A 21906-nucleotide genomic window follows, 5' to 3' on the forward strand; every position below is an offset into this window, starting at 1 on the left:
TTAAACAAGTTTATTGATATATTAGGTTTAGACACTTGATTCTCTATACTTCTGTAAAACACCCACTCTAAACTATGTGAACATTTTATTAAAAGAAGTAACCCGGCCTCTCTGATGGTGCAAGGGTAAGCACCGCGCTATGAAGCAGTTTGCAGCCTCTGCAGCATGAGTTGTCCCCGCCAGCCAGAGAGCAACCCACATGGCACAGCAGACCTCTCCGACTTGCCCGCTGCTCCCTCGGCAGTGTACTTTGGTCAATCTGCCTGTTCTGTTCCCCACTCTGTCTCTGGTGAATCCTCTCACCACACCGCCCCCGCCCCCCCCGCATCTCTGGCCTGTACCCAGCTCTTTTTTTTTTTTTTAAATAATAAATTTTATTTTTATATTCCCCCATACAATTGCAAATGCCCATTCTGACCCCAATCCTTCCCCTCCCGCCCCCCCCACCCCCAAAAGTTGTCTCTGGTTCATAGTTTTTTGTTGATTTTGATTTTCACTTTCTTATATTCATTTCCTGGTCCCTTATTTAAGTTTTCGATTCCTGCTATGAGTGAGACCATCCGGTATTTTTCTTTTTCTTTTTGGCTTATTTTGCTGAGCATGATCCCTTCCAGCGCCATCCATGTTGCCTAAAAACCAGCAGAAAGCTCCCCCAGAAGACAGAGATGGCTCCTGGAAGAGCCAGAGGGGAGTGGAGAGGTTCACCCAAGATGCCAGTCAGTCCGAGCAACACAGTGTCCCACGCATACAACAAATAAGAAAACAGACAGTAGGGAGTAGAAGAACCACACGCAACCTAACAACTCCTCAGGAAAGAAGCACACCACAAAAAGAAAACCACTCCCCAGATTGCAACGACAGCAACTTGGAAGAACTTCTGAGCCTTCCAGAAGAGAATTTAAAATTGCCATGATTAAAAAAGTGATAGATCAGAAGAAGGAATAGAGTCCTAAAGAGGGAAAACAATGGTCAGAAGAATGAAATTGAGTCCCTAAAGAGGGAAGTAAAAGAAATGCAGGAGATCAAAGAATTAATGGAGGAACTAAAGAACTTGGGAAAAGCAATGAAAGCAGAATAGATGAAATGGAAGAACGAATAAGTACTCTTGAAGACACAGAAATAAAAAGAACCAAAACAGAAAAGGAAAGAGAAGTACGAAGGAAAAAGAATGAAGAAAGACTTCGGGAACTATCTGACTCCATGAGGAAAGGAAATATAAGAGTTATAGGAATTCCAGAAGGAGAGGAGAGAGATGTAGGAACAGAGAAAATATTCCAGGAGATAATTGAAGAGAACTTCCCAAATGCGAAGAAGGAGCTGAAAATTGATATACAAGAAGCAAGAAGAACACCAAACTTCCACGACGAAAGGAAAAACACAGCAAGACACATAATAGTAAAGCTCCCAAGAATCCAGGACAAGGAAAAAATAATGAAGCTGACAAGAGGGAAGAAACAGATAACATTCAAAGGAATACCCCAGCTCTTATATGCCTAAATAAATGAATCTTTTAAAAAAGAACAAGTAACTCAAGCAAATACTGTTCGTTAACTATTTAGCACTCTTCCAGATGCTGTGGATGATTTAGGAAAAAAAAAGATAAGATGTGTTCTTTTGCCCTCCTTTACCTGGTAAAGTAGCTGGGGAATCTATAAAGCAATAGTGATAAAACAGGACAATGTAGAGTGATGTGTGTGCTGGTTCTTTTTTAAGTTATGAGATGAGGAGACAGAAACAAACTGAAAAAGAAAACAGAAGCGAAGAATAATACATGAAGAAAAGTGCACCTTTCACTTCTGGCAACTTTTCTCTTCTTCCCTTTTTGGGGCGCCACTGGAGTGAATCCAAGCTGAAGTGGTTAGAGAGAAGGGGTGGGATTTGATTTGGGGACTGAAGGTATACTTAGAACTTGAAGGGAAAAATGACTAAAGGCAACCTAAGTCAACATAATTATGTTGGTCAGTTCCTTATAATACTTGTAAGAAATCATTTACACACACACACACACACACACACAATCTATAGGACTATTTGTATGGACAACTCTAATACATCTACCCTTTAATTTTTCGCTAAACTGCTATGTACAGTTGGGCATCAGTGCCGCCCTCTTTTCCACCACTATTTCTGTATCTGTCCCATGCTGGGGACAGGGCGGGGCTCTGTGTTTAATGGTCATTTTCATTAACCTCATGGTTCTCCTGTTCTCAGTCTCCTCTCAGTTCTCTTTTCTGAAACTACATTTCTTCTCTCCTGTGTTAAACTCTTCCTCTGTGCCCAGCATTCTCCCCACACTGTCATCTAAAGAAACATAAGGTGCTGATGGTGCAAGAAAAGCAGCAAGTCTCTGGGAACGCGGGTTTTAGGGCATCGTCATCCATCTTCCCGTCACAGGGACTTCTCACTGGCCATTTCTCTTCTCAGGCCCTGTCTGTCCCCATCATGCTTAACTTCCCTCTATTTTAAATCTTGCTCCCAATTTCTTCACTCTTACAGGAGCCCCACTTTGCTGACCTGTCTCCCCAAAAGGGTTGGGTGGGCTTCTCTCCACACGCCCAGGGAGGGTCTCCTCCAGGGATGTCACCAGCGTGGAGACCCTGTGCCTAAGGAAGCTGTTACTGTCACTTCAATAGTGCAGAATATTTTAAATGAAGAGTCCTGAGGACTTAGGAGCTTTTTGTCCTTTTCCCTTTTCCTGAGAAAAGACGTAATCATGGTCCCACCTTTTAGATCCCACAAGAATGTGTCAGTAGTTTGGAGGGGACCATCCTGGTCACGTGTACAGTGACCATGTCTGCTCCCCGAGAATCTCACCTTTACTCTCAGAGAGAAGCTGAGTCACCCCCTTCTTATCTGCCCATCCTGGAACATCTCTCCCCCTCTCTCCAGATGCCTCAGGGCCCTAAACACAAAGTAAACATCACAGGTTCACGCCATTATTCTTTAGAATTCATAAGCATGTAATTCCCCACACACATGCTTTTAAATTTTGGTCTGTTCGCCCACGAATCTGTCTGTTGTGGATTTGCTCATCCATTGAGTCTTAGAAGAACCCTGATGGGGTGGGGGGAATTCTCCCTTGCCCCAGCACAACTCCCTCATCTGGAAAAACCCTCATTTCTCTTACCTTAGTGGGTAAAAATTTATCTCCTTTGACTAAACCTCTATCATCAAAAGTTATCACTTTAGGGCCTCCCCGGTGGCACAGCGGTTGAGCGCAGGGTTGCGAAGCTGCCTGTAGCCTCTGCGGCGCAGGTTCGATCCCCGGCTGCTCCCCGGCCACAGGAGGAGGTCCACATGGCGCGCAGACCTCTCCTGCCGCCCAATGCTCCCCTCAGCAGTGTACTTCGGTCCTTCTGCCTGCTCTGCTCCCCGCTCTGGCTCTGGTGAATTCTCTCACCCCCGCGCTTCTGACTGTACCCAGTGCATGTATAAACAAAAAAAACAAACAAACAAATAAATAAAAACATGCCTCTATAAAATAAATAAATAAAAAATATATTAAAAAAAGTTATCACTTTAATTAATAATGAAAAGATGTGAAATTTAATGAGATCATTTAAATAGGGGTTTTGGCTATTATTTTATAGAGGACCAGTGAGATGACAGTGATTTATTCTAGAGTTTTTAAGATACTCTGTGCCAGGTATGGCCATAGGTGCTAGCGAGAAACCAATGAAAAATCAGGCAGTGCCTGCTCCCATGGAGGAAAGTGGGAGACCCTAATGTTTGCCTATTTAAAAACCATTCACCCTTCTCTTTTTTATGAAAAGATGTTAATTTTCTTTGGAGTCAATATGCCCATGTTTTTCCAAAGTCACATTTCCCAGTTCCCTCTGTACCTATAACAGACCACATGATATTATTTTTTTTAAAGATTTATTTATTTATTTATACAAGCACTGGGTACAGTCAGAAGTGCAGGAGGGTGAGAGAATTCACCAGAGCCAGAGCGGGGAGCAGAGCAGGCAGAAGGAGCGAAGTACACTGCTGAGGGGAGCAGCGGGCGCAGGAGAGGTCTGGTGCCATTGCGGGACCCTCCTCCGGTGGCCAGGGAGCAGCCGGGGATCGAACCGGCGCTGCAGAGGCCACGGGCAGCTTCGCAGCCCAGCGCTCAACCGCTGCGCCACCGGGGAGGCTCACACATGACATTATTTTGACTAATGAAATATAGGTGAAAAATTTATATTTTGAGTTAGCATACGTCAATTTTTTTTTTTAAGGGGAATTAGTGAGGGGGCAATGAGTGTGGACCTCTGGGCGTGGAGTGTTCCAGACAGAAGATGAGTGATTGCAAGCGTCCTGGGAGGGACCTTGTCTGGAGTGTCCCAGGGAGAGCCAGAATGGCGTGCTGCTGGAATGCAGGTGTCGGGGAAGAAACTATTCGTTTGTCCATCCCGGTAAAGATTTATGGGCGCACCATACAATAAAATTACAGAGCAATCAAACAATTCCCTTCTGTTAAATCTTTTGTCACACGCTCCTTCACTGCAAAGTTTAAGAACTGAGCAATTTTCAGTTGCTACCATTTTGTCTGGAAGAAGGTCATACACATGGAATCATGCAATAGGCAACCTTTTGAGACAGACTTAGTTTTCCCTCTGCATATCACCTTTAAGCTCTGTCTGGGTTGTTGAGTGCATCAGTAGGTTTTTATCTATTTACTATTGAGTAGTATTGGATGGTTTGTACATATTTTTCATCCATTTACACATCGAAGAATATTGTGTTGTTTCCAGTTTTTGGTGCTTGTGAATAAATCTACCATAAGCTTTCTATTATCAAGCCCATTCCATGATATTTTAATTTTAGTTATTGCATTTTTTTATATACATTTAAATATCCTATGTTTTTTAATAGCAGTTTTAGGTTCATACCATCCTTTCCCAGCCGCTCATGTACGTGAAGGTGCTCATCCAGGTGGGATATGAGCCTCTGCTTCCAACAATAGGCCGAAATATTTTTGGATGGCAAGTATGTCAGCTTCCTGGGCTCTTTTGTTATGCTCAGCACATTGCGAGCATCGATGGGAAGCGTGGGTTGTTCACAGGCTTAACACCAAGACTGTGTTCAGGAGTCCTTGGAACTGTGGTCCAGGTAAAGTTTTACAGCATTACCAGGAGTGTGATAAGAATGAGGAGTTAGGACCTGGAAATGCACAGAAGAAGTTTCATTTTGCTTTGACCGAGTTATCAAGGAGACAACTCGAGAGATGATGGCCCGTTCTGCTGCTGCCCTCATCACACATCCCTTCCATGTGATCACTCTGAGATCTATGGTATAATTTATTGGCAGAGAATCCAAGTACTGTGGACTTTGTGACTCCATTGCAACCATCTATCGGGAAGAGGGCATCCTAGGATTTTTTGCAGGTCTTATTTCTCGCCTCCTAGGTGACATCATTTCTTTGTGGCTCTGTAACTCACTGGCTTACCCCGTCAATACCTATGCACTGGACAGTGGGGTTTCCACCATGAATGAAATGAAAAGTTATTCCCAAGCTGTCACAGGGTTTTTGCCAGTATGTTGACCTATCCCTTTGTGCTTGTCTCTAATCTTATGGCTGTCAACAACTGTGGGCTTGCTGTTCAGTGCCCTCCTTACTCCCAATATATAATTCTTGGTAGATTGCTGGTATATGCTACAAAAAGAGGGAAATATGAGCCGAGGAAATAGCTTGTTTTTCCGGAAAGTCCCCTTTGGGAAGACATTGTTGTGACCCGAGAATGTTAATTTGAAGATGTGGGACAGGGACAGTGATGTTTCTATAGTCCCAGATGCACAGAATTATGGGAGAGAATGTTGATTTATATACAGTGTGGCGTGCTTTTTTAATAATCATTTAATCTTGGGAAAATGGAGGTGTTTGGTGTCTGCCTTTTGTGTTCTTTATCCCAATGTAGCATAATTTACCACTGGTACTTTCCCTTGGGTCATTCTGAAATGGACATTTTTGCTCCAGACTCTATTTAACTTAAGCGAAAAAAAAAATTACGTTTTCCTAAAGGGACAGGCAAATTGTCATATGATTTGAGTCTCATTTTAAAGCTTTGTAAAATGAAGAATACAATCCCAAGAAGAGAAATAATTCTGTAAAACTTAAGAAAATGAATAAAGCAAACTGTGTCGCAGGAAAAAAAAAACAAAAAAAAAAAAAAAAGTGAACAGAAAGCACAGTGTCTCCACATACTCTGCCCACCAACATGGCAGCCCTCCCTACTCTCCACATCCTGCCCTGGAGTGGAACACTGTCATACAGCCAACCAATGTTACTGTATTTTCAGTTCTAAAATTTTCATTTATAACTTTTTTATATCTTCTATTCTCTCATTAAAATCGTTTGCAGTTACTGGCTTGAGCATTTTCATAAGGGCTGCTTTAAAGTTTTCAGATGATGTTATTGCTGAATTCCACGTGTCGGGTAAATGAAGTAATCAGGTCATTTTATATGCTCCGGCCTCTGTGGATGCCCAGGGCTGATGGGTGAGGAAGGGGCACGCAAGCCTTTGATTATGGACACCTGGGCCCAAGAGCACAGGACTTGCATGTGTGACCGCAGGCACCTGTGCTGACGGGGCTGTAAGGGCAGCGACGCTACAACCACCACATGGACTGGGGACCACTTTGAGGTGAGGTCATGAGATGACAGGAGACTGAGAATGCCAGAGAACACCAGAGAGAGATCAGAGAAAGAGAGCAAAGATTTGCAAGGAGCTGGAAAGCTTGTCAGCCTCTAGGCAACCCGGGACACCCTGCCTGGCCCATGCCTGCCTCCTTGCATGCCAGCTTCCCTGCCTGGTGTGCCTGTGTACCTGGTTCCCTGAGAGAGCATTAAAACCTGTAAAATCCTCTAGGACTTCTGGACTCTTGTGACTCGTCTGCCAGAATCCACAGTGAACCGGCCCTGTGCATGTTTGCACTAGACCATCATGCCCTCCTGAGCTGACGCCTGTTGATTGTCTCTCCCATGAGAACTGAAATTTTCCTGCCAATTCACATATCCAGTAATTTGGGATTACTATTTAGATTACTTGGCTATTTTGATTAGACTCTGTACCTTGTTTAAATTTTATTGAGAATATTGACTTTTTTTTTTTTAAGTCAGCCATCGGTGTGGTTAAGTCATAAACACAAGTTCAGACCAGTATTCTGTGGATTATGCTGTCAAAGTCTTTGCAGCACTAGTTGAAGCTATCCCCCGTTATTTGCCACCGCTAGTGTCCTGTCTGGTGCTTAGGTGGTGATTTCTTTTAGTCAGCCCGTGCTGCTATAACAAAATTCCATAGACTGGGTGCTTAAACAACAAGTATTTATTTCTGACTATTTTGGAGGCCTGGACATCCAAGATCAATTCACATTGGTGAGGGGCATGTTAGCTAGCTACCCTCTTACTATATCCTCACCTGTCAGAGGGCGATCATCTGTGAAAAGTTTCTTCTCATAAGGGCACTAATCCAATTTTTTAAAGACTTAATTATATATGCATACAAAAACTAGGGTATAGGCCAGAGGTGTGAGGGGTAAGAGGATTCACCAGAGACAGTGGGGAGCAGAACAGGCAGATTGACTGAAATACACTGCTGAGAAGAGCAGCAGGTCATACAGGAGAGGTCTGCTGCACCATATGTGGGTCAGCCCTAGCAGGGTTCCACTTCAGGCCACAGCAGTGATAGTGCTGAGACATAACCCCTAGGCCACCAGAGAGGCCCCCATATGTGTACTTTCATCTCATCATATCAGATATTATTAAAATTTTGCTCTCAGAATGATAAAATAAGGAAGGCAATTTTTATTGCTTCAACCAGGACATTTTGAACTGAAGTCCTGGGTATTTTTATTCCATAAATAAGTGGTGGTGAAGAATAACTACTACAACAGTACTAACAACAGTAGCAAAACAGTGCCAAGGAGGGGACAGGTCACTAATAATGGGTTGTCATCTGTGTGCACAATTGTATAAGCACTGAGGCTTGGGTCCAACAGCAAGAAGAAGTTTATTTAATTAATCATCACCATGAGTGAAACTGAGCTCAAACTCGATTGGTCCGTTGCCTGATTAGTCCATTTATGACATAGGTGCCAAATTTAAAAGGGAAAAGCCTGGAACCTGCACAGAGGTCAGGGCAGGCTTTTGGGCTGGAGTGGGCACAGTGGGGATGGAGGCGCACCATACCCAGGGACCTTGGATGGGCCAGTGTAACTGCAGCAGGAAGGAATGGGGGTTGGGGGGGTGTAGGGAGGAGGAAGTGGCTGCAAAGTGGGCTCTGCTGGGAGCCTGCTATGTTGACCTGGCACTCTGTGGGTCCCTCTGCCTGCAGCTCCAAGGATCAGCAGCACCAGAACTTCCCTAGAGGGGCCCAATGCTCCTCCAAGTCCCCCTGGGCCAGAGGCCATAGGGCTCAGGGCTGCCTCTGGTACCAGAGACCCAGGGCTGTGCCCTCTGGGACAGCAGGACATGGGAACCATGGCCACTGCTGCCTCTGCTGTGAGTGGCTGGGCCCCTGGCCCACAGGCAGCACACGTGGGCAGTGGGCAGGGAAACTCCCTTCTCTGCTGCTGCTTTCAGAGCTGCCTGTGCTGGCTGACCACAAGCTACACAAAAGGGTGGTCCCCAGGAAAGGGGAGGTTCCAGTTTCCCTGCCCAACCCAAGGAAGAGTGAAGCTGAGCAGGGAGGAAGAGAAACTGGAGAGAGACTGGGAGAAAGAAGGAAGATGGAGAGCCAGAAGGAGGCCTGGAGGAGGCACATGGAGCAGAGACATGCGAAGAAGCTGCACTTGCTTTTTGGTCTTGTTCTGGTTAAAACACTAGATGTGGGTGAGAGGACCATGGGGAGGTTAACAATGGCAGCTTTTATCTTGATTTTGATTTTGCAGCTTCTGTCCCAGACATGCTGGGCTTCTTCTGCCCTTTCCTATGGGTCCCCCCCAGAAGGTACCTTAGACTTGTGGCAAGTTTCAGGCTTCACTGGCCTTGTTTTGGCCCAACGTGCTTGACTGGGCATTTACCCATGAAGGGGTGGGTAACTTTGGGTGCTTGATTTGGAAACTGTATTATCTATTCTTTCCCTCCTCTTCTTTTTATTGCTCACTAATGATATCCAAGTTCCTTTCTATTAGAGGTCTTTTGCACTAGAGTATGTGTTGTGTTGATGCGGTGGATGGCAGAAACTATTTAGAGCAGGCAGTTTGGGGGTTCTAGGCTGTCCCTCACCTTGTTGTGTAACAGGTGTACATGCGGGGACACTGGCTCTAGCACAGGCAACACACCTGCTTCTTAGGCTGTGGGGGGAGCCTGTTTTGTCCTGTGGCTTGTGCCGTGTGGACCCGTTTCACTACTACTCAGTCGTTACTATAATCTGCATTCTTACTAGCCTCACCTCAGTGTGAGACAGCCAAGATAAAAGAAATTGTGGGCAGTAGGATGAGTTGTCCCAGTCTTGAACAGGTGGACTAAATCATGGACTGGCCAGTCCTGGCCAAGCAATTGGGCCCGCTACACTGACGTGAAGCACCCTGGGAGATAAAAATTACATCCTGGCACCTTCATGGTGTGGTCCTTCTAGGCTTCTCATTGTTCTGCACATGGACTCTCAGTAATTTTTTTTCTCCTGCACCACACAGTCTAAGGACACAACTAATGATCATCTCCTCATTTCCTGGAGGGAGGAAACTGAGCACCCACACACAGCAGGAACATCATCATGTGCACAGGCACAGGCAGAGCCCAACCCAGAAGCAGCTCCCTCATCTCTACCTCGGGAACTTACCTTTTTTTTTTGAAAGGTTTATTTATTCATGCATACAGAAACCAGGGTACAGGCCAGATGCGCGAGAGGGTAAGAGGATTCACCAGAGACAGAGCAGGGAACAGAACAGGCAGACTGACGAATACACTGCTGGGGAGCAGCGGGTGAGACAGGAGAGGTCTACTGAACCATGTGGGAATCTTGCCCGCCACTGGGATCGAACTTATGCCGGCCGGGATCAAACTCGTGCTGCAAAGGGGGTCCTCCACCATAGCCCATTGGGCCCTCTTCCTACCTGTTTCCTGCTCTTACCCCCACCCCATAGCTTCAATTCTGCAGTCATATTTCTAGTTTGTTTGTTGATCAAATTCGTGCTGCAAAGGGGGCCAAACTTACCCTTTAAATAGCTCCTCCTAACTCCCTTAGGAGAACTGGGTCATATTCTGCTTTCCCAAACTGGCTCCCTCATGCATGAGTCTAATAAATCCTTACCCGGTTCAACTACCATTAGCACTCTCTGGTGAATTCTTTCCCTAGAGTGCAAAGAACCCACTCTTTTGGGTTGTGGTCCTCTAACAAGTGCAAATGGCAAAATAATGAAGAAACAAATGATGTCTGAAAATATGAAAATAGTTTTGACCCATGGATTCCCCGCAAAGTTCCTGGGGACTTCAAGGGTTCCACAGACCACACTTTGAGAAATGCTTTTCTGGTCAACTAGGAGAGTTTTCCAAGTGTTCTTCTATGTCTTTGCCTCCTCTTCATTTCCTAGAATCCCTCTCCTTGGGTTGGATTCCCTGACTCCCAAAGCTTGTTTTAGATCTTTGCCCTGAACTCTTCTACAACTCACCCCTCAGAAACGGGATGCCAGAGCGTGTCCACTGCCTGAGACAGGATATGGAGGGACGGTGCTTCCCTTTGGGACTGGGAAGTTTGTGCCTGTTTGGGTTTTGTTTTATACCAGCTTAATATGGCGTCTCAGCTCAGAGAGAGATCTGACATATTCTTTAAGAGGAATACTACTGGCCCTTTTATTTTTCATGTGTCTAATGCATTTGACTTGATGGCCACAGAGCATGAAGAGCTGTGCTGTCCCACAAGATACTCTGAGACAAGGGATAATTCTATGTGTGCACGGAACACTGTGATGCCTCTAGCTCATTGGTTATTGAGCACTTGAAATGTGAGTTTTTTAGCTGAGATGTTGAAATTTTTATTTTTTAAAAGATTTGTTTTTATTTATACAAGAGCGGGGTACAGGCCAGATGCGTGGGAGGGTGAGAAGATTCACCAAACAGAGCAGGGAGCAGAACAGGCAGACGCCCGAAAACACTGCTGCGGGGAGCAGAGGTTGAGACAGGAGAGGTCTGCTGCACCATGTGGGTAGCTCCCTAGACGGCCGGGAATCGAACCCACACTCTAGAGACTGCAGACAGCTTCACAGCACTGCACTCAACCTGCTGCATCACTGGGAAGGCCTGATGAATTTTTTATTTTATTTTATTTAAACCAAAAAAATCCCTATATATGACTACTAGGTACCGTATTGGAAATGCATATCTATGGTGTCCTTAGTTTTCAGCATCTGTCTCCTCGAAATACTGTGTGACTCAAAGGAAAATGTGTATTGAAATTATCTTCATATGGCTGTCATGGGTTAGTCTGTGTGGGTCTGAGACACATCGTTAAAATATAACATGCCCAAGGAAATTTAATTAACACTTATTTCAACTACTGGATTGTAGAGATATTGTCCCTGCACCTCCTGCCTCTGACCTTGTGGGAAACCAGCCCCTCAGCCTGCATGACAGTGAGGAGGCGAAGGCAAAGTCCTGAGGTCAGTGGCTGATGGAGGAGATAATTTACTTTTTTTTTTTTTTTTTTTGCTTAAGAACTTTCCTTTTTGCCCTCATTGTGTTATTCAGTTGAGGCAACACTGGTTTACACACTGTATGTGTTAGAGGCACAGGGTCACACCTCTTCAGATGTTTGTTACCACTTAACACCCAACATAAGGACCCCATAGTCCTCCACCATAGCCTATTGGCCCTCTTCCTACCTTGTTTCCTGCTCTTACCCCCACCCCATAGCTTCAATTCTTCAGTCATATTTCTAGTTTGTTTTGGTTTAGTTTCATCATTCCCTGCTTTGTTTCTTTATATTCCACATATGAATGAAATCTAATATTTAACTTACCCCTTCAAATTTATTTCACTTAGCATAATCCCATCTGTATCTATCCATGTTGCTGCAAATTCAGTATTTCATCTTTTTCACAGCTGAGTAGTATTCCATTGTGTGTATAGCTTGTGTTCTTTATCCCCTCATGTGTCGTTGGGCACTTAAGTTGTCTCCATCTCTTGGTTATGGTAGACAGCACTGCAGTGACCATAAGAGGCACATATTCCTCAGAATTAGTGTTTTACTTCCTTTGGATAAATACCAAGGAATGGATAGGTACCATGGGACAGGTCTATTTTGAATATTTTAAGGAATCTTCATTTGTTCTCCATAGGGCAGGGCTGTACCCATGTGATATCCATAGAAAAGGGAGGTTCCAGGAGTCCTGCCCACCCCCAATCCGCCCCCCTCCCCAGGAAAGGTGGAGCTGAGCAGGGATGAGAAGCTAACGAATAGGAGGAAGATATGGAGTAAGATGGGGAAAGAAGACTGGAGGAGGCGCATGGAGCAGAGAGACATGTGAAGAAGAATTCAGGCTTGCTCCTCAGGCTTGGACTTGTGTCAGGGAGTTGGGGACATGGAGACCCTTGAAAGAGACAAAGACGTGGGTGAGGGATCCATGGGGAGGCTGACAATGGCAGCTGTTATCTTGATGCGAATTTTGATTTTGCTCTTGTCCTTCCAGACTTGCCTGGCCCCTCCTGCCCCTGTCCCATGGGTCTCTACCAGTAGGTGCCTTAGCCTTGTGGCAGGCTTTTGGGCCTCAGTGGGCCTGCTTTGGGCCAAGCCTGCTTTGCTGGGCCTTACCCATGAGGGGGCGGGTAACTTTAATTAATTCATGTGGGAACTATTTTAACTATGTTCTTTCTCTTCTCTTTCGCTATTGCACACTAATTCTCTATTGCACACAAATTAAAATTCTTTTCTATTGAAGGTCTTATGCATTAGAGTACGTTTTATCTTTAAGCAGCTGATGACAGAAACCATGTAGAGTGTACAGGTTTGGGAGTCCAGGGAACCTCTCCTGCCTGCTAACAGGACCAGTCTCCATTCCCACCTACCGTGTACCAGAGTTCCTTTTCCTCCACACCCTTCAATGGGTCATTCTCACAGGTGTAAGATGGTAACTCACTGTGGTTTTAATTGGCATTTTCCTGACAGCACATGACGATAAACTCTTATCCATGTACCTTTTGGCCACATGCGTGTCTTCTATAGAAAAGTACCTATTTAGCTCCTCTGCCCCCTGTTTTGATTTGCTTGTTTTATTGTTGTGGAGTTTTTTGTAGATAGTAACTCCTTGCTGGATATATGATGTGCAAATATTTTCTCCAAATTGATATTGTCTTTTCATTTTAATGATTTTTCCTTCACAATGTAGAAGCTTTTTAGTTTGATGTTATCCATTGGTTTCTTTTTGCTTTTGTTTCCTTGGAGCACAGAAGACATTATGGGCAGTGAAAATACTCTGCATGATAATCTAATGATGGACATAGGTCATTGTACATTTGTCCAACACCCACAGAACAGACAACACCAGAGTGAACCCAAAGGAAACCATGACTTTGGCGTCTATGACGTGTGGGTCCATCACTGGTAACACACATACTGGTCTGGTCTTATATGATTTGGATGTGACATATGAAGAGTGTTATAAGTTGAGCAGTGTAGTGTAATTGACTTTTGAAAGCATATTTCATGCACATATCAGAACATTTAAATCACACTCAAGGATACACATAAGTTAAGTATGTGTATTGCCTCCACCCCCAACACCCCAGGCAGCCAGTATCTGCTCAAAACCAGTTAGTGATTTATCATTTCTCTTTTCCAATAAAAAGTATATCTATGCTTCTGTATGGACCCTAGTGTTTGTTTTCCTGTCAGTAAAGGAGTTCAGGACACAGAGTGGGGGAAGCATTTGCATATCATGAATCTGATTAAGGATTGTATCTAGAATTTACAAAATAACACTTAAAACTCAATGAGCAAAAAGAACAAACCAAGTTTAAAAAGGACAAAACAGTGTTGTAAATGAGTGGTGCCTCGTTTGAAAAATGGACAAAAGACTTTAACAGACACGTCACCAAGAAGAGACACAGACGACAAGGAAGAACATGAACAGATGCTCAGCATCACAGGGCACTAGGGAAAGACAAAAAGAACAACAGTGACGCCATCACACCTGGTAGGGGCTGAAAAATGCAAACCCTGCACAGGTGCTGCCCAGGATGTGGACAATAGGAGCCTCATCGTTGCCAGCAAGAGTGCAAAATGGCACGGTCACTGTGGAAGATCTTTGACAGTTTCTTTGAAAACCAGAAAACCTGACATACAGCCCAGTGATCACTGCCCCAGCTAGTTACCAACTAATTTGAAACTTATATTTGCACAGAACCCTGCATGCATGCAAATGTTTATAACAGAACACCCATAAGTGTGAGCTGCTCATAGTGCTTCCTTCCAAAGACAACAGCATTTAAATAAATGGAACAAAAAGTAGTTTGGCAGGAAGAAATCTGGGAAACACTGCTTTAGCCTAGTGTTGAAGGTTAACACCATCAGTGATCAGTCAGGTGGACATGATGAGCACTGACACGTTGAATGGACAATGACCTGTACCCCTGTGGTCTGCGTCCCCAAACCCACAGTCCCACTGAAAAAAACAAAAACAAAAAAATACCTAAATTGAGGTACTATGTTCCTGAGCAGTCCTCCTTGATGGAGGCTAAGAATAAAAAATTAGGTTCCTTGGTGGCTCCAGGGGTTAAGACTCCACCTATGAAGCTATACTTAACCTCTGTAGCACAAGTTCGATCCCTGGCCAGGGAGCTACCCACATGGCGCAGCAGACCTCTCCTGACTCCCCGCTGCTCCCCTCAGCAATGCATTTCAGTCAATCTGTGTGTTCTGCACCCCACGCTGTCTCTGGTGAATCATCTCTCCCCCCATACCTCTAGCCTGTGCCCCAATTCTTATATGCATAAATAAATAAATATTTTTAAAAAAAGAGTAGAAAAATTAGGGTGGAGGGGTCACATGACCAGAAACTGTGGGTGGGGGTAGAAGTGATTAACATAGTTACTAAACCAACTATAGAAATGAAAAATGCTTAGGGCCAACTGCTATAGCAAGTATCAGATGCAATAGGACGTGTACAGACCAGAGCTGGGATACGCACATGGAGCCACTGCAGAGAATTACTGGTCCTGACAAATCAGCCTAGTCACACCATAGAAGTAATTCATGTAAAGACAGATGACAGTTGCGCAAAGGAATGAGCCCTCCCATCTAGAACACCACCTCAGTGCCCTTTCTGCCCTGGGAAGAGACAGCTCTGCTCCCAAGGCTGCCACCTGGGGCCTGCAGGCTTCTCCTAACACACCCGCCTTCTCCAGGGGCAGCTCTTCCTGCCTGCTGGGGTCTGCACAAGCATCTTCTTCTTTCCTTTTGTGTGTGGGGGTTGGGGGCAGAGTGTGGGGTGTGGACACGCACACCACTGAAGGAGGACTTTGTTTTTGGTGAAACTTTTCTTCTCAGAGGTGACCCAAGAACCTCCATCTGTGAACCCACGACCTCCCCAAAACATCACTCCTCACCAAAGTCAATGTTTCAAAAATGACGAAAGTCTGAGAAACTGTCATCCAGGCACACTGGATGGGATTATGGAGCATAAAATGGACATTAACAAAAACTAATGAAAGTATGGCGTTTAGTAATTATGTCAACGTTGCTTCATTAGTTGTAAAAAAAAAAAAAAACTTTACTCATGTAGGATGTTGACAAAATAGAAATGCTGTGGTATAAACAAGAACTGTGCTACCTTTGCAACTTTTCTGTAAGTCTCACAGTATTCTTTAAATGTTATTTTTTAAAAGATTTATTTATTTATGCATACAAGAACTGGGGTACAGACCAGAGGTGTTGGGGTGACAGGATTCACCAGAGACAGAGTGGGGAGCAGAACAGGCAAACTGACTGAAACACACTGCTGAGGGGAGCAGCTGGGAGGTCAGGAGAGGTCTGCTGCGCCATGTTGGTAGCTTCCTGGCTGGGGATCGAACTTGTGCTGTAGTGGCTGCAGATAGCTTCATAGGCTGCATCTTAACCCCTTGCGCCACCAAGGAGGCCCTAAATGTTATTTTTTTTTTAATGCCCTCCAAATTTTATAGGTTGTAGAAGGAAAAATCTAATTTCCAGTTTTCCTAGGCCTTCTGAGGAGAAAAGATGGAAACCTCACACACAGGGCAGGGCTCTGGAGTCTCCTCTCCTCTGAGCCCTGGTTTTCTTGCTGCACACAGAGCAGCTCAGCCCCCAGGACCCCGCCCTCCAGGACACCCAACTCTGAGAATTCTTTAGAATTCTTTGTGAGTATTAGGTCTTTTCCAGACTCCAGATCAGCGCGGCAGCGCCCCCGTGTGGCCACGTGGCTGAGCACAGGAGCCCAGAGCTGCCCTTTCTCCTGCTCAGCCAGGCCCTCCCCAGGCTCCCTGGCCCCCAGCGGCAGGACAGGGATCTGCACACAAGGGGGCGCCCAAGTATGTGTCAGTTTATCCTTATTTTTAGTCTCTAGTTGTCTCCAGGACATAACAACTGGTTCCTAGGTTCTAGGCAAATCCCCAAATAGACAATCACCTTACATTCTCCATCCTTGGATGAAGGGCGGGGCCTAGGAGAGCCCCCAGGGCACTTACTAGGAAGATGGGGAGACTCCTGTAAAAGAGAGCAGAGGATGGAAATGGGGACTTTAGGGGACAGAGGTGGAAAGGGGTGTAGGGGGAGCCAGAGAGGACTGGGCAGGGAAGGGGCAGCATAGGGGACCCTGTGAGGGGAAGTACTGTATGAGTGACATGGGGCTCTCACTGGGGGGCTGGAGCGTCTGTCTCCCCTGGGGGATGCAGCAGTGCTGGCCTGTAACTGCCCAGGGAACTGCGCACATCCGGGGCCTTGCCCGTCCTTGCAGGGCTGGTGTCACCCCCACACACGCACATGCTGGTGACGGAGAGGACTGTAACAGGGGTTCCCCAGGGGAAGATCCAAGTTCCCTGACCTACCTAAGCAGGGTTGAGCTGAGCAGGGAGAAGAAGCAGCTGGAGAAGAGACTGGAGAAGGAAGGAAGCAGGATGGAGCCAGAAGGAGCCCTGGAGGAGGCACACGGAGCAGAGAGACACGTGAAGAACTTGCACTTCCTTCTTGACCTTGGACTGCGTGACACAGATGTGGGGAGAGACCCGTGGGGAGGTTACAATGTTAGATTCTATCTTGATTTTGCTCTTTTCCTTCCAGACTTGTCAGCCCCATCCACCACTTTACAATGGGTCCCCGCCAGGAGGTGCTTTAGGTGGCAGGCATTCAAGCCCTGTTTGGGCCAACCCTGTTTGGTTGAACATTTACCCACAAGGGGATGGTGACTTTGAATGTTTGATTTGGAAACTTTATTCTTTCCTTTTTCTTTGTTGCACACTAATTGTATTAAAGTTCCTTTCCATTAAAGGTCTTACATGTTTTGTCTTGATGCAGCAGATGGCAGAGTATGGGGGAGATAGATGGTTAAGGGGTGTCCTTAACCCCTCCTTACCCAGGACATCCCCCTCAGTTCCCCAATGCTGGGGTGTCAAGGAGATTCAGGGGGGCCAAGAGGAGGAGAGCAAGGCCTGAGCCACCCTGGAGGAGCAGCCCCGGGGCTGATTCTGGGGCTCCAGGACCGCAATCCCTGCAGGCAGGTCAGAGTCAGCCCCACTCACAGCTCCAGGCCACTGACAACTCCTCTGTGCTTTGACCCTGCAGACACCACTTGGGATAGTGTGAAGAAAAAGAAATGAACAGCAAAATTAAATGGAATCTTAAAAACGTAGAAATAATTTTTTAAAATCTGTTTATTTTGAAAGACACTTCATGGGACATGGAATCCTTGTCTGATAGCTCATTGTTATCATGACCTTGACTGTCACGGAGTTACTCTGGCGCACGTGTTTATTGTGAGAAAACAGCCACTGATCAATTTATCACCTTAATTTATTAATGGTTTGTACAAAATCACTTCCTACTTTGCACCTAAAACAAAGATCTGGCATCTGGCTATGCATTCCACCCACCCGACAACTCTACCTGGTCCCACGAGGGGGTGTGAGAGGTGACCAGGCTCTCCTTCAGTCCCTTGGGACGCGCTGAACTAGAACCAGGGAACCAAAAATGTTCTGGCAGTTTCCCAGAGAAATCACAGGGCACTCAGAGAGGTAGAGAGAGAGAGATTTAATTGTCACACCGGTGGGCTCAGCGGGATCGCTCCCCAAAGAGCTGAGCACCCAGGAACAAGAATGGCAAGGTTTTATACAGTTTGTATGAGATACTTGCTATCCCATCTCTCATGGTATAAGTGTTCTTTATTGTTTGGGAAGGAGGTTCAAGGGTGTCATGGCTACCACCTCAGGCAAGCAGTGAGTACACCAGCAACTTCTCCGCTCCAGCAAGCAGCAGAACCAAAGCAGCAGATTTGGGAAGGCAACAGAAACTAAGCATCAGACTCCCCCAAGCAGCAGGCTTGGGAAATGTCCTGCTTCAGTTATCACTGTGTTTTAAATCAGGGGATCGTGAATGGATCAAGAAGGTGTGGTCCATAGATACAGTGGAATACTACTCAGTGATCAAAAACAGAAACTCATGCCATTTGGGAAATATGGATGGGGTCGGAAGGGATACTAAGCTTGATAAGTCAGAAGGAAAAAATAAATATCAGATGGTTTCCCTTATATGTGGGATATACAGAAATCAAACAAAGGGTCAGATTAAAGACAAAACTTGCAGCCTGATCCTAGATCTGAGGCCTACAGCAGGGGGAAGGAGAGAGATGGTTCCAAATAGGGGAGGGAAGAGCACAAGGGACTGTAGTGATGGATCATAGGTGCTATGGTGGTGAGAGAACCATAAGGACTATAGTCCTGAGAGAGAAATCAAATATTATACAAAAATTAACAGTAATGTAAGGGAACAAATAAATAGATTGAATAAAAACTTTTATATCAATCACTGACAGCTAGAAAACAAATAAAATTAAATAAAGCAGAGGATTCTGAAGTTACAAAATGGGGGGGGGAGGAATCCTATAACATTCAGTCCCACATAAGGCAGAGCTCTCATTCTCTGAGGGAAAATAATATTGAAGAAATTCAGGTGAATTACATTAAGTGATAACATTCTCAGTAGTCCAGTGCATCCTAAGACTGTCCCACTCACAGCTCCCCACAACCTGGCCCCATCCACTGGTGTGTCCCAGGGGGTGAGAATTCCCTCTAAGCTGTCCTCTGGGGCTCAGGACCCAACCCTTAATCCACACTTACCTGCAGCCTGACTAGTTGATTGCGTGTCCCCCTGTGGGAAGAAACATCATGTGAGACAGGGAGGAGTCAACCCATGGAGTCCTAAAGTAATCCCCAAGTCACAGGGAATTTTCTAGAACTGTGACTGAAGACCCAGGTCAGGACTGGGATATATGAAGAATGGATATGAAAGGGAATTGGAGTCTTTCCTTAGCAGGATCCTTCCCTTATGACATTTACTGGGAAACAGATCCCCACCACCACAGTTATAAGGTGAACAATTGGTGATGCATTTTCATAAGTGCCTTACAAAGAGTGAGTGTTTGCAATCAGCTCCAGACTGGGCAACACATGTGTGCGGATCATACTCCCTACTAACCAGGAAGGGCAAGTTCTCCCTGGACATGAAAGCCCCCAGTGGACAAGATCCCCCACTCCCTTCCCTACCTGAGCGCTTCTTCCTCCACATCACAGCTGCAGCCACCAAGCTCCAGTGAGCACAGCTCCAAGGAGAACCAGGCCAACAATGTGGCCCACGGTGGAGTCGGTGGAGTCAGTAGGGACAGTGGACTGAGGAAGGGGCACTGGAAGGGACGGGAAGGGGAGACCCTGAGCCCCAGGCCTCAACCTGACCCTCTGAAGATCTCCAGAAGGGCTCCTGATGACCCTGAGAAGCTCTGTGCTCACATTCCCTCCTTACCCCAAGTCAGGATTCGGGACTCCAGCAGCCCCTCATGCTGCACATGGCACATGTATCTCTGCTCCTCTCCAGAAGCCACCACTACAGCCGCCCACTTTTGGAAGTTTCCATCCCCACCAGGCCTGGTCTCCACCAGCTCTGTGTCCTGGGTCAGGTCCTCCCCATCTCGCTGCCAGGTCAGGGTAATGTTCGAAGGGTAGAAGCCCAGGGCCCAGCACCTCAGGGTGACCTCATGCTCAGAGGTGGGGTGGTGTGTCATGTGTGTCTTTGGGGGATCTGAGGAGAAGGGACAAAAAGTTCACACTTTAGGTTTTTCCTTCCTGGACACTGAAGCAGCCTCACTGACCATCCTCAGAATGAACATGACAATTGGTTTGGAGGGAGGAAGCACAAAAACCAGAAACCAGCCTAGTCTGAAGAATCTGGGATAATCCGGTAGGAGCCCAGGGTAGGAGGATTCAGGTCTCTAAGGAGAACACAGACTTTTGCTCCTGACCTGGGTAGAGGATGAATAACAGAAAGGCAGGAGTCAGATCCAGAAATGTCCTCAGACCAAAAACAAGGCCTTGAAAGAGAAACTCATGGTTCCCAGGATGGCTGCCTGGTCAAACGGATCCAGGAAGAGTTATTTCAGGATGGCCTCCCCTCCCTCAGGAGAGACTGGATTCCTTAAGCGTCCAGAAAAGTGGTGTCTTCTGGGCGAGTCTCTCTCTAGCACAGAACAGGACACCCAGGGGGACTCTCCCTCTCTGCCCAGAAAGCAGCTGCTGTTCTGCCCATTATTCCATTTCCCTGTGGGGCGCCAGGAGAGGGGAGGTCCGAGGCCTCGTGGCCCCTCTTACCTGTGCGCTGCAGCACCTCCTTCCCCGTCTCCAGGAGTCTGCGGAGCCGCGGGAAGCACCTGCTCTGCACACTGTGCCTGACGCGCTCGGCCCTGCCCGCCGCCTCCCGCGCGCGCTGGGTGATCTGAGCCCCCGAGTCCGCGGGGGTCCAGGAGCGCAGGTCCTCGCTCAGGGAGATGAAATCCGCGCCGTCGTAGGCGAACTGGTCATACCCGCCGAGGTTTCCGTGGGGACCTACTTCACAGCCACACATTTTCTGGAGAGTGTGAGACCCTGAGCCCCGCCCAGCGGTCAGCCCTGAGGTCACTCCCCAATCGCTCACCCCCTACCCTGAATAAACCTAAACTGAAAATGAATGGGCAGGCAGGAAAGTCCTGCCGGCTCTTCCCGGGGGAGGGTCCTGGCAGATCCACCATCCTCGAGGGGTCAGTGGACCCTGAGACTCGGGACACCCCGGCCTGATGGTGGGAATGGGGGTGACCTGACCCTGGCCCCGCTCCGCGAAGCTCACCGTCCTCGCTCTGGTTGTAGCGGCCGCGCAGGTCCCTCAGGAGCGCTTTGAACCACTGCGCGTTGTCCCTTTGGATCTGAGTCTCCTCGTCCAGGTCCTCCTGCCCCACCTGCCCCGCCCAGAGCGCCCGCGGCTCCGCGCTCTGGCCCAGGGAGTCGCTGTCCAACGGCTCGAACTGCGCGTCGTCCACGTAGCCCACGGCGATGAAGCGGGGCTCCCCGAGGCCAGGCCAGGACATCGGTGGAGAAAAGCCTCAGGGAGTGGGGGCCTGGGGGCGGGAGGGGAGACCCGGGCTCACCCTCCTCTCATTGCGGGCCCAGGGCCCAGGGAGCTGGGCCTGGAGGGGAGAAAGGGGCGGGGCCGTGAGAGTGAAAAGGGGCGGTGGGTCAAGAAGGGCCCAGACTCAGGGGACCAGAGCACTCAGGGGAGGCGGGAGGGACAGAAGGGGCCAGAACACAGGGTGCCTGCAGGGGGTACAAGAGGTTGGGGGGAGATGAGCCTTTCCTGGGGTCCTGCACCCGCAGTGGGCTCCTTGCTCCTCCCTCCTGGAGCAACAGTGTCCAGCTGGACACGCACTCACCCGCCCGGGTCTCCATCAGGGCCAGGGGCC

The 21906-nt window shown here is 47.1% G+C and overlaps 2 pseudogenes; one reads left to right on the forward strand and one right to left on the reverse strand.

Annotated features, from left to right (window-relative positions):
- The first annotated feature begins 4343 nt into the window (after positions 1-4343).
- LOC119251198 (mitochondrial carrier homolog 2-like) lies at positions 4344-5933 on the forward strand (annotated as a pseudogene).
- Positions 5934-19264: 13331 nt separating this feature from the next.
- LOC119253168 (class I histocompatibility antigen, Gogo-OKO alpha chain-like) lies at positions 19265-21556 on the reverse strand (annotated as a pseudogene).
- Positions 21557-21906: the final 350 nt, after the last annotated feature.

Source organism: Talpa occidentalis, unplaced genomic scaffold (genome assembly GCF_014898055.3).
Source record: "Talpa occidentalis isolate TD23 unplaced genomic scaffold, MPIMG_talOcc4v2.1 talOcc4.2, whole genome shotgun sequence".
Classification (NCBI taxonomy): Eukaryota; Metazoa; Chordata; class Mammalia; order Eulipotyphla; family Talpidae; genus Talpa; species Talpa occidentalis.